Genomic DNA, 12,916 nt, shown 5'->3' on the forward strand with positions numbered 1-12,916 from the left:
AGGAATCAGATCCTTCATTTCCAGAATTCTTCTTTCTTTCCTTATCGCCGTTGTTTTCGTACGGTTCGTCGCGCGGTTTCCGTTTCTCGTCCGTTTCCGACGTTCTATAACTCCAAACGATCGTATTTCGACGGGTAATCACGGTAAGCTTGACGTTTTACCGTTTCGTTGATTATATTTTGAGTTATATCGATTCAAAGTTTTAGGCCACGAAACGATTTTATCGTTTTATCGAGTATAGGATTGATATATAGCGTTTTGAGCTTGGAATATGTGTTTTGATTGAGTTTGGAGCGTTTTTGCGTATATAGCAGGTCGGAAACCCCGGAAATCGATTCCGGGGAATCGTGCACGACAGTACACGATCGTGTACTGTGGTACACGAACGTGTACTTGTGGTACACGAACGTGTACCATCAATGGTACACGAACGTGTACCGAGGTACACGAACGTGTACCAACATTGGGTACACGAACGTGTACCAAGGTACACGAACGTGTACCTCCCTGCACGAGCGTGCACCTTTCGATTCTCGCACCCTGAGTCTTCGTACCTCGATTGAATTAATGGAATTCACGTATTGAATCAGAAATCGAATAGTAGTTAACCTAATGAGGTTATAAGAAGATGGAATTAGAATGTTATACGATCCGTAAACGAGTTTGATACCGTTTATCGGAGTATACGTGAGAAGCACGACGACTAATGAAAGTGAAACGTGTCGAGTCTTAAGTCTAGAGTCAATCTTAGAATAGGATTCTGATTTGAGTCAAATGTTTTGAAATTGTTTTAGATCCAGCGAGGCAAGAAGGAGCTGGACCAGGAGCTCGGGAAGCTTGACGTTCTAAAGCCCCGACGTATTTTTGGATAAGCGTTTTCAGTGAGTTTATACGATTTGCTTTTAAAGTATTTATCTAAGCAATTATTTTATATCGCTTTATATTTGAATTGCATGTTTTATATGCGAAACACTTTTATGAATTGCATATGCTGGATTTGAAACCAGTATTGATCCGATGGAACGTGCTACCTATTGGGCGACAATAGGACTGTATGATCACCAGTTTTGATATAACTCAGCTGGGAGCTGATGATGAATATGAAATTTACGATTGAGTTATGATTTAGATACGCAGAGTGAACTCGGCTACGGTGTAGCCTGGAAGTCCCCGTATCTAGTGGCTGGGCCACCAGCGAGTTGGACTCGCGATTGATATTTATGATTGGGTTGATCGATTGATTATTAGTATGTTTGAGGATTAAGGTTTCAATCGGATCCTGTACTTGGCTGCATATGATTGATTACGATTTTATGTTTTATTTGAATACTTATTAGTAAATGTATGAACTCACTCAGTATATCCCAATATACTGACCCCTCACAGATTTCCTTTCAGGATAAAGACGCTTTGAAGCAACGGACTTCTATCCTACTTCCAGAAGTCTGTATTTTTGAGTATGTAAAGAAACAGTACTTTACTCTTAGAGCTGCAGTAGATAAGTATTTTGTGAGTCAGCTGTAATATATAGTTTTATGTAAATATTACTCTAACGTTTTAAAGTTTTAAACGTTTTACGCTTGCTGCGTTATTTATATATGGTGACTGCCAGAGGATATGTGTGCCTGGCATGTGTGCTTCTGCATGACACGTGTTTGCTTATGTCATGCATGACGTTTACATTTCGCGAAAAATTATTTTACGTTTTTAGGCTTGCTACGGGTTTCGGAGCAACCACTCCCATTCCCTAGCGCCGGTCTCGGCCCTGAGATTGGGTCGTGACAATGTTGGTATCAGAGCATGGTCCAGTTACCATTGCTTATGTCAGAAGAGTGATTGATTTTCCTAGGATTCTACTGCAGCACATAGGACTCAAGTCTTGTCTTTGTTACGTATTCATTTAATTTTCAAACTTTCAGCTTTCCCTCTAGGTTGTGAGTCTGTCTTACGTGTGTGTTCATATGTGAAGAGATGCGCGTTTATTACGGTATGCGTTTGCGATAATATGCGGTTATGTGGCTAAGTAACGCTGTTTGTCTTGGTCAGGATGTCTGACCAACGACGAGAGGTAGAGCGAGCTGCCGCTGCAGCACGTAATGTTATAGAAAGGGCGCATGACGTCCATCCAGAAGCTCAAGATGAGTCTTCTGTTCACGGAGGAGGAGGTGGCCAAGAGGCCCAGGCGCAGGCACCTGGAGTGCAAGCGCAAGCCCAAGCCCAGCAACCTAATGTTGTGGGGTTTGATCTGAATCAGTTCCTTACGGGAATTGCGGCTATGCAAGCCAATCAGGCTGAGGTGCAAAATATGCATCGTGAGCAACTACAGCAACAACAGTTACGTAATGTGGCTTTCACTGATCGAGATATCGTCTTGGCTTATATGCGTCTCAAGCCAACTAAGTTTGACAGTACAGGCGATGCTCTCGATTTCCTCGAAGAAGTAGAACGTAATGCTCGACGCCTGCAAGCTAATGAGAGACAGACCATCATTATGGTGGAAATGTCATTGAAAGGACCTGCGAAAGATTGATTTCAGCAGCATATTCAGCCAACCATGGATATTATGACCTGGGCTGAATTTGCAAACCACTTTAGGGAATACTTTTTACCTTATGCGGTAACGGAGAGTTATCGTAGTCAGTGGTTGACTCTGAGTAGAGGCAATCGGTCTGTGCAGGAGTATGTGACGGAGTTTACCAGAGTGAGTAGGTTTGCACCAGACCTGACTACAGACCCTGTTAGAGTAAACTCGAGGTTTGTAGAGGGTCTAGGAGCAGAATTTGTGAGTCTGACGTCCGATATCGGAAGAACCCTAGTGCAACTGATTGATAGTGCTAGGCAAATGGAAGTTTCTCTGATTCGTTTTGGAAGAATTCCTGACCCTTCCAATGTTGCACCTGTGAGAGATAATACGTTTCGTAGCGTGCATAGCGCACCTACCCGATCATATGCTGGGAGTTATTCTCGACCTCCATCACGTCAACAGAGAAATAAGAGAGCTCGGTATGGAACTAGAGTCAGTACTTCAGGCACCGGATTTAGTGCCAGATCGATGAGTGACATGGGAGGCGGAGTTCCTTTATGTCTGAACTGTAATAGGAGGCACTACGGCGCGTGTTACACTGCTAGTGGAGCATGTTTTAATTGTGGTCAACGGGGCCATTTCGCTAGAGACTGTCCGAGGCAGATGCCTCCAGGTTCGATGACTACTGTAGTACAACCTTCCTATCAGCAGCAGAGAACTGCGCAGCAGATAGCGTCAGGATATGATCAGACTGGAAGTACCTTTACTGGCCAGAGAGGCCGTGGCTATGGAAATCGTGGAGGAAGAAACGGCGGAGGACGCGGTACTGGCCAGACTTCGCAGGCTGGCGGGAGTCAAGCTAGGGTCTTTGCACTGAATCCTCAGGAGGCTCAGGCTTCCAATGCGGTGGTGCAAGGTACCTTTCCTATCGCTTCTCAAGACGCATTAATTTTATTTGATCCGGGCGCTACGCATTCGTTTGTTTCGCCTAGTTTTGCTAGTAAGTTAGGAGTGCAACCAGCGTATCTTAGGAATCCCTTATCCGTAGCTACCCCAGTTGGAGAAAGTGTGGAAGTTAGTATCGTTTATCCATCTTGTCCTGTGAAAGTTCAAGGACGAGATTTGTTAGTTGACTTGATTTTACTTGAGGTTTTAGCTTTTGACGTCATACTGGGAATGGATTGGCTAGCTCAACACTACGCCAATGTGGATTGTCGAAAGAAGACGGTGACGTTTAACACGCCTGGAATTGAAGCGGTTTTAATTCAGGGCGATAAGATGGAATCTTCTACGAGTATCATTTCAACTATTAAAGCTTGTAGTATGTTGAAGAAGGGATGTCAAGGATTCTTAGCAGTAGTACGAGACGTGGAGAAGAAAAGTGTAAACTTAAGCGACGTACCAGTTGTATCGGAATATCCAGACGTCTTTCCAGAGGAATTACCTGGATTACCCCCAGATCGTGAGATTGAATTTTGTATCGAATTGGCTCCTGGCACGAAGCCGATATCGATACCTCCTTATCGAATGGCACCAGCAGAGCTCAAAGAACTTAAGGATCAGCTAGAAGAATTGTTTGATCGTGGTTTCATCAGACCGAGTGTATCCCCGTGGGGTGCACCAGTGTTGTTCGTGAAAAAGAAGGATGGATCGCTTCGACTATGTATCGATTATCGACAGCTGAATAAGGTGACGATCAAGAATAAATATCCGTTACCTAGAATCGACGATTTGTTCGACCAGTTACAAGGAGCGAAGTTTTTCTCCAAGATTGACCTGAGATCAGGCTATCATCAACTAAAGATTCGCGATGATGATATTCAGAAGACTGCCTTTCGAACTCGATATGGACATTACGAATTTCTCGTTATGTCATTCGGATTGACGAACGCCCCAGCAGCCTTCATGGACTTGATGAATAGAATATTCAAACCATACTTGGATCAGTTCGTGATCGTATTTATCGACGATATTTTAATCTATTCGAGTACAGAAAAAGAGCACGCTCAACATCTGCGGATAGTACTACAGAAGCTAAGAGAGCATCAGCTTTACGCCAAATTCTCTAAATGTGAATTTTGGCTAACGGAAGTGGCTTTCTTAGGTCATGTGGTTTCACAAAGCGGCATTAAGGTTGATCCAAAGAAGATTGAAGCTGTGATAGAATGGAAGCGGCCTGAATCGGTTACAGAAGTTAGAAGTTTCCTTGGTTTAGCAGGGTACTACAGAAGATTTGTACAAGATTTTTCAAAGATCGCTGTACCTTTGACGAAGCTAACTCAAAAGAACGCGAAATTCAATTGGACGGACCAATGTGAACTCAGTTTTCTGAAACTGAAAAAGTGTCTGACAACGGCACCAGTCTTAGCGTTACCAGAAGGAACGGAAGGATTCACAGTTTACTGTGACGCGTCAAGAGTTGGACTAGGATGTGTCCTTATGCAACACGGTCGAGTGATTGCATACGCTTCGCGACAGCTCAAGAAGCACGAAACGAACTATCCGACGCATGATCTAGAATTAGCGGCGGTGATCTTCGCGCTAAAGATCTGGAGACATTATTTATACGGCGCTACGTGCGAGATCTTTACAGATCATAAGAGTCTCAAGTACATTTTTGACCAACGAGAGTTAAACCTCAGACAGCGGAGATGGATGGAATTACTGAAAGATTACGACTGCACGATACAATACCATCCAGGCAAGGCCAATGTAGTGGCAGATGCCTTAAGCAGGAAGTCGGCAGGAAGTCTCGCACACGTTACAACGACATGGCGAAGGCCATTAATCAACGAGATACATACGATGTTTAGCCAAGGAGTGGAGTTCGAAATCTCATCTCTCGGAAACCTAATGGCTCAGTTAACGATACGATCGACGTTGATAGATCAGATCAAAGAGTTGCAAGCAGACGACCCTCAATTGAAGCATTTAATTGAGGAAGTTCAACAAGAAAAGAGTCAAGACTTCAGTATCGTCAACGGAATCTTGAAGTATGGTAATCGAATGTGCGTTCCAGATGTGGAAGACTTAAGACAAAAGATCATGGAGGAAACTCATGGAACGATCTATAGCGTTCATCCTGGTTCCACGAAGATGTACCACGACATCAAATCAACGTATTGGTGGAGCGGAATGAAGAAAGACATCGCAGAGTTCGTGGCGAAATGCCCGACTTGTCAGCAAGTCAAATTGGAGCATCAGCGACCTTACGGATTTCTTCAGCCGTTACCCATCCCGGAGTGGAAGTGGGAGCAGATCACGATGGATTTCGTAATCGGTTTACCCAAGACGCAGAAAGGGTTCGACTCTATTTGGGTAATTGTGGATCGTTTGACGAAGTCAGCACACTTCATACCTATCAAGACGACGTATTCTGCAGCAAAGTTAGCAGAGATCTACATCGATAAAATCGTGAGCCTACACGGAGTTCCCGTGTCAATCGTTTCAGATAGAGGTTCCGTATTTACCTCTCATTTCTGGAAAAGCATACAAGACGCGTTAGGAACACGATTAAATTTCAGCACTGCGTTTCATCCTCAGACAGACGGTCAGTCTGAGCGGACGATTCAAACGTTAGAAGATATGCTTCGACTTTGCGTATTAGACTTCGGAGGTAGTTGGGACATGTACCTACCTTTAGTCGAGTTCGCTTACAACAACAGCTATCATTCGAGCATCGAGATGGCTCCATACGAAGCATTATATGGTCGCAAGTGTCGATCCCCTATCTGTTGGGACGAAGTCGGTGAGCGAAAGCTCACTGGAGCAGAGATCATCCAGATTACGTCAGAAAAAGTACCATTGATAAAGCAGCGTTTGAATACTGCTTCCAGTCGACAGAAGAGTTATGCGGACCCCAAGAGGAAGGATATCGAATTTCAGCTCGGAGACTACGTGTTTCTCAAAGTATCACCGATGAAGGGAGTAATTCGTTTCGGAAAGAAGGGTAAATTGGCTCCGAGATATGTCGGACCATATCAAATCGTGGAGCGTATAGGCTCAGTTGCCTATAAGCTAGACTTGCCACAGGAGATGTCGCAAGTTCATCCGGTCTTCCATATTTCCATGCTTCGGAAGTATGTACCAGACCCTTCTCGAATAATTCAACCACAAGTGGTGGACGTGAGCGAGGAACTAACTTACGAAGAACGGCCAGTGCAGATTGTCGATACGCAGATACGACAATTGCGAACGAAAAGAATTCCAATGGTGAAAGTTCTTTGGAGAAGTCAATCTATAGAAGAGTGCACGTGGGAGACAGAAGAGGATATGAGGCAGAAATATCCATATCTGTTTACTCAAGGTACGTGGCTAATTTTAAATTCGAGGACGAATTTATTTTAAGGGGGGGTGAATGTAATACCCCAAAATATTTTAAGGTAATTAAGTCGTGCCACGTGTCGATATTTTTGATAAATTAAATTAAGGAGAATTTAATTTAATTATATCGGAAATTCTGAATAAAAATCTAATGAGTCAATTAGCGGGATTTAAGGAATTAAATTTGAAAAGTTGGATGTGGAGATATTTCGGGGCTAGATTGTAAATTTTGAAAAAAGTTTAGGGGCTAAAGTGCAAATTAGCCAATTAAGCCCGAAAATAGAAATTTGAGGATTTTCGATGGAAATATGTATTTTTGAGTTAGTATTATTTATTCGGATATAAATAATACGTATTTGAATTAATAGAAAGATTAATTGAATAAGTTTTGGATTAAATTGCAAGCTTTGAAAAGTTTCAAGGACCAAAACGCAATTTAGCCAGGTTATATATAAGATAACCTTCATAATGAAGGAATCAGATCCTTCATTTCCAGAATTCTTCTTTCTTTCCTTATCGCCGTTGTTTTCGTACGGTTCGTCGCGCGGTTTCCGTTTCTCGTCCGTTTCCGACGTTCTATAACTCCAAACGATCGTATTTCGACGGGTAATCACGGTAAGCTTGACGTTTTACCGTTTCGTTGATTATATTTTGAGTTATATCGATTCAAAGTTTTAGGCCACGAAACGATTTTATCGTTTTATCGAGTATAGGATTGATATATAGCGTTTTGAGCTTGGAATATGTGTTTTGATTGAGTTTGGAGCGTTTTTGCGTATATAGCAGGTCGGAAACCCCGGAAATCGATTCCGGGGAATCGTGCACGACAGTACACGATCGTGTACTGTGGTACACGAACGTGTACTTGTGGTACACGAACGTGTACCATCAATGGTACACGAACGTGTACCGAGGTACACGAACGTGTACCAACATTGGGTACACGAACGTGTACCAAGGTACACGAACGTGTACCTCCCTGCACGAGCGTGCACCTTTCGATTCTCGCACCCTGAGTCTTCGTACCTCGATTGAATTAATGGAATTCACGTATTGAATCAGAAATCGAATAGTAGTTAACCTAATGAGGTTATAAGAAGATGGAATTAGAATGTTATACGATCCGTAAACGAGTTTGATACCGTTTATCGGAGTATACGTGAGAAGCACGACGACTAATGAAAGTGAAACGTGTCGAGTCTTAAGTCTAGAGTCAATCTTAGAATAGGATTCTGATTTGAGTCAAATGTTTTGAAATTGTTTTAGATCCAGCGAGGCAAGAAGGAGCTGGACCAGGAGCTCGGGAAGCTTGACGTTCTAAAGCCCCGACGTATTTTTGGATAAGCGTTTTCAGTGAGTTTATACGATTTGCTTTTAAAGTATTTATCTAAGCAATTATTTTATATCGCTTTATATTTGAATTGCATGTTTTATATGCGAAACACTTTTATGAATTGCATATGCTGGATTTGAAACCAGTATTGATCCGATGGAACGTGCTACCTATTGGGCGACAATAGGACTGTGTGATCACCAGTTTTGATATAACTCAGCTGGGAGCTGATGATGAATATGAAATTTACGATTGAGTTATGATTTAGATACGCAGAGTGAACTCGGCTACGGTGTAGCCTGGAAGTCCCCGTATCTAGTGGCTGGGCCACCAGCGAGTTGGACTCGCGATTGATATTTATGATTGGGTTGATCGATTGATTATTAGTATGTTTGAGGATTAAGGTTTCAATCGGATCCTGTACTTGGCTGCATATGATTGATTACGATTTTATGTTTTATTTGAATACTTATTAGTAAATGTATGAACTCACTCAGTATATCCCAATATACTGACCCCTCACAGATTTCCTTTCAGGATAAAGACGCTTTGAAGCAACGGACTTCTATCCTACTTCCAGAAGTCTGTATTTTTGAGTATGTAAAGAAACAGTACTTTACTCTTAGAGCTGCAGTAGATAAGTATTTTGTGAGTCAGCTGTAATATATAGTTTTATGTAAATATTACTCTAACGTTTTTTAAACGTTTTACGCTTGCTGCGTTATTTATATATGGTGACTGCCAGAGGATATGTGTGCCTGGCATGTGTGCTTCTGCATGACACGTGTTTGCTTATGTCATGCATGACGTTTACATTTCGCGAAAAATTATTTTACGTTTTTAGGCTTGCTACGGGTTTCGGAGCAACCACTCCCATTCCCTAGCGCCGGTCTCGGCCCTGAGATTGGGTCGTGACAGTATTCCCCTTAAATTTGTATGCTGTGGTTAATTAATACCAAAATTAATTTTTTTAGGCTTAAGGTCTGAAAAATTATCGACCTTTAATTTTAAATTTTTTCAATAGCACCCTCACCTTAAATTTTTTTCAATAGCACCCTATTTTATATTTTTGGCTTTCAATAGAACTCTAAATTAAAAAAATTAGATGATTTGCTTACTATAAAGATGAAAATGTTCAAAAAAACTAAATTTAAAGGTGAAATCATACTTTTTTCTACTTGTACACTTTTAAACAAGTCTTTTAACTTAAAAAATTCAAATAAGTCCTCGATAAATGAGTTTAATTTGATGATTTATGGTGCTATTGAAAGCCAAAAATACAAAATAGGGTAAAATTGACTGTTTTATAAGGTCAGGGTGCTATTGAAAGCCAAAAATATAAAATATGGTGCTAATGAAGAAATTACAAAGTGAGGGTGCAATTGAAAAAAAATTGAAAGATCGGTAGTTTTTCATACCTTAAGCCATTTTTTTATCAATTCACTTCTTCAACTTGTCATTTGTTTTCGCTTAGATCTTATTATTAATAAAAGGCTTCATTAACAAAAATAAAATCAATTTTAGCCCCTAATCTATTTTTAGTGTAAATTAGTCTAAAACAGAATTAAATAACAATAACAATAATTTATTATAATAATTATTTAGAATCTAGTAAAATTAAATATTTAATATTATTTATTTATAAAATAATTTTTTATAATATAAAAAAATCGCCTGCAAATTATTCTAAATTATTTACATCTTACACAGTGACCGAGCCAAGGTAGGGCAAGGCAGTTCCTGGGCCTTACCTCAACAAAAAAAATTTACTTTAAAAAAATTAATTAATTATATAAAATAAATAAAATATTTAGGTAATTCAGTTAGTAAAAAATTCACATCTCTTAACCATAACATTTTCTGGACCGAACCAAATTATCAAAGCCTTTAATCAAATTTAACCCCATATAATTTGGTTTAAGTGTCCATTTGCTCAATCATAGAGGCAACCTATAATAAGTTAGTTAATGAATTTATTTATTGTCTAGGTAGTACATACACTTTATTCAATTAACGTATCCCATTTCAGAAATGTTTTGAAAATTTGACTTTTCGGACATGAAACTTTACTTTTATATAAGTAACCTTTTAATAACACTGTTTCGAGGTGTCCTGTTTCCCCATATTTGTTTCCGTGTTACCTAGTTTATTGTTTATGGTTATGAAATGACTAATGGACAAATATAAGAACCGTTAGATTTAATAAAACCAAATCAATACGAATTATATTATCTCTTCAACCAATCAAATTATTAATTTTAACTAAAAAATGAAATTGAATTAACTAAAATATTAAAAATAAAAAACCAAATTAGCAGAATTATTCGGTTATTTTGATTAATTTGGCTAAACCAATAAAAATAGAGGTTTTTTTTACAAATACCGGAAAAAATGAAAATATTTACAAAGATACTACTTGCATTGTTTTTTAAAAGAAATGTAAAAATTAATTACAAAAGTACAATTTTTCAAAAAATAATTACGAAAATAGAGTAATATGTAAAATTTCGTATATAATACGTATAGATGAAGCCAAATTTTGTATATAATCCGTATATAATACGAATTATATACGTTTTTTTTTAAAATCAAATCTGAGAATGAGAATATCAAATCTGGAAAACGGAGAAGATGAAGCCAAATTTTGTATATAATTCGTATATAATTCGGATTGTATACAATTCAAAACAAAAAAACAGATCTGAAAATTTCAGAGCTAATATTTCAGATCTGAAATCTCAAGAACGGTGACAGATGAGAGCGACGGAGGCGGCGGTGCAGTCAGATCTGGGAGAGTTGTTGCCGTTGTTTTTACGGCGGCGGATTTGCGATGGCTACATGGTTGCAAAAACGGCGGCGACTTCTCGTGACGGTGGTGGCTTCTCGCGACGGCTACTGGGTTGCAAAAACGGTGGCGGCTTCTCGCGACGGCCGGCGACTTCTTGCGATGGCGGCAAGTTCTTGCGACGGCGGCGAGTTCTTGCGACGGCGACGGCTGAACAGTGGGGGAAGTGGATTGATGGTGGTGATGAGTATTAATGGAGGAAGTCAGAAAATAAAATTAGGGTTTAGGTGAAGAAGATGAAGAAAAAGAGGAAAATGATATTTTTGTTAATAAAAGAGATAAGGTGGTATTTTTAGAAATATGGAAATTATTTTTATAAAGATAAAAATAAGGTAGTATGTTTGTAAATATTTTACCTTTTTTTGGCATAGAGTATAAATATTTCATAAAAATATAAAATAAAAATAATTAAAACAAAAATATATATAATATTGATTAATTTTTTAATAATGATTTTTTAGTGTATATTTTTTATGATATTATATTTATGTCTTTAATAATTAAATTGTGCTCTACCTCAATCGTGGTCCGGCTCTGTCACTGATCTTACAAATCAATTATTTTGATTAGGGACGGTGTCTGTTCATCAGTGCCAAGAACGGTAGCGTGTGGACGCCACACGTCGATTTTATAATCTCTGTAAAACAATTTTAAAAATATTATACTAATTTTAATAATTATTTAAACTTAATAATAAATAAAATTATGTGTTAATATATGGCCAAATGACTAAAAGAGGCCAAACTTTTCATAAAAGTTTCACAGCAATCCAAATTTTTCAATTTTATCCAATTTGTCCTGAAACGCATGATTTCTTTTAAATTTTGTCCAATTATATAATTTTACTCATGTGGCGTGAAATTTTGTGGAACTTTCATGAAAAATGTGGCATTTTTTAGTTATTTGGCCTTAATATACGCTAGTTGATCATCGCTTACAAGTTGAGGTGGAAAATTGCCTCTTAAGTACGGGAGTGAACAACATGCACTGAGTTGTGTGTAAAAATGGGACAAATTGATGAAAGAAAACAATTTTATGTATTAAATATGACTATGGAGTTAAAATATATGTTAATTTGAGAAATGGTTTGGCTTGCAACGAGAATATTCACAAGAGGTTTTTGGACAAGCCTGATCTTTTCGCTGGAGCACCTATTCTTTCTACGCCCGTTTGCGGAAGCAGCCTGGTTAGGAGTTGACATAGACAAATACCATTACTACACATTCAATACGCCATTTCTGGGCAGGTTTGTTTGATAGGTATTACCTATGGAGAGCTCAGAATGCATTCATTTTTAGCAATGTAGACAATGATTTGATAGAAGTGGTTCAGGTTGCTACTCCTCTACAATATGAATTCAACTCGGCTTCAACCAGAAGGAATGTGTTTATGGGGATAGCTAGTTCAGCTATAAATAAAATATTGATGTGAATGCTTGGCTCCCTCCTCCTTTAAAATCAATTTCGACGGAGCGTACTCGAGGGAATCTCAAGTTGGAGTCGACGCTTGTGTTATGCATGAACACCACGGAAGGGCTGTCTACTCTTTTGCTAATCGCTTCAGCAATGTTACTCCTCCGGCAATGGTATAGAACTCGGAATTTAAATCTGACTTTTGAGGGTGATGCGAAGTCTATTATAGATGCAATGTGTTCGTCTATGCCGGTGGAACTAAACTACGATGTTATTCTCCGTGATTGTAGGTGTAGCCAATAAAGCCCATCGAGATCGTTATATTGTAACAATCCTTTAACACGATTGGTGTGGCGAGATTCAAGGCTCTAGTAGTCGATTTTTATTGAAAATTCTCGCCTTTCCGGGAAAAAAATATATTAGAGAGGATAAATTGCCACTTAAGTCATGGTAAAAATTGTCATTCAAAATATTACCTT

Source organism: Mercurialis annua, linkage group LG7 (genome assembly GCF_937616625.2).
Source record: "Mercurialis annua linkage group LG7, ddMerAnnu1.2, whole genome shotgun sequence".
In the NCBI taxonomy this organism is placed as follows: domain Eukaryota; kingdom Viridiplantae; phylum Streptophyta; class Magnoliopsida; order Malpighiales; family Euphorbiaceae; genus Mercurialis; species Mercurialis annua.